This window comes from Brassica oleracea, chromosome C3 (genome assembly GCF_000695525.1).
Source record: "Brassica oleracea var. oleracea cultivar TO1000 chromosome C3, BOL, whole genome shotgun sequence".
In the NCBI taxonomy this organism is placed as follows: Eukaryota; Viridiplantae; Streptophyta; class Magnoliopsida; order Brassicales; family Brassicaceae; genus Brassica; species Brassica oleracea.
The window spans coordinates 50,256,121-50,257,240 of NC_027750.1; positions in this window are offsets into that span (position 1 = coordinate 50,256,121).

The window sequence follows — 1,120 nt, forward strand, 5'->3', positions numbered from 1 at the left end:
TTTTTTTTATGTTTGATGTTTCGGCCTTAAATGGCCTCATTTCGTGTTTTGGGACTGGCCGTATGTGGCTTTGAATCCCTGCGCTCTGCGGCTTTCTTTTTATGACAGGATGATCGAGTTGCATTTTTCATAAGTGTACGTATGGCGTGGAAGAAGGGAGATGAGTTGTCGTCTCATATCCTTCTTCGATGTGAAATGTTTCGTTTGAGATCTGTTTCGAGAGTTTTTCCGCGAGATATTGACTTCGCGGGATATCTGAAGATGTCGAATATAACATAGAGGCATGGTTTTGGGATCTCGTATCTTTTGGATATCATGCCTTGAGATGTTAGAGATCAGTGCGTTGGGTTTAGGGCAAGACCTAGGTTTACTTTCGGTTTTAAGATTTTATGTGGTGACTAGCCGGCTATCGATTTATCTGTCGCGATTTTAACCTGATTCGTACCGATTTAAAGTCTGCGACAGGTTCTCGGCTTATATGACTTGTTAGATATGAATCGGGCATCTCTCCGGAGACAATTTTTAAGCCAACCGGAAGTGCTGGACCAAAATTTCGGGTTTCTTTTATAGCGGAACACGCGTTCGGTCGCTGCGTAGCGACCCTTTTCGAGCTCTTGTCCGATGACTCGCGTTTCCTCCGCAAAGCTTTTCGTAAGAAAGTATCTATTTCGAAAAAGTATTTGTCGAAGAAGGTTTTTCGTTTTCTTCTTCGGGGATTTGGACGTTAACTTCGTCGCAACCGTTTACGACCCTAACAATATATATCAATAGAATGGTCTTGAGTAGTTAGACAAAAAAGAAGAAGAAGAATGGTCTTGAGTTTCCTATCACTTGAGTCCGATCATTTGACAAATTATAATAAAACATTTATTTTGGTTTCCAAATTTAATATATATATATATATATGTTTTATAAATTATGAAAATTAAATTTGATCCAATTTTACTTTGAGATGTTAAAGGTCTCTACATTCTATGGCCAGTTCTACCAGTCATATAGTATAAAATATTGTATGTAATGATTAAACTAGAAATTTTAAGTATTTAACCTGTCATTTCATTTTTGTAAGGGTGCGAAAGTTACAAACCGCAAGATGTAGTTAATAGTAACAAAAAAGCCT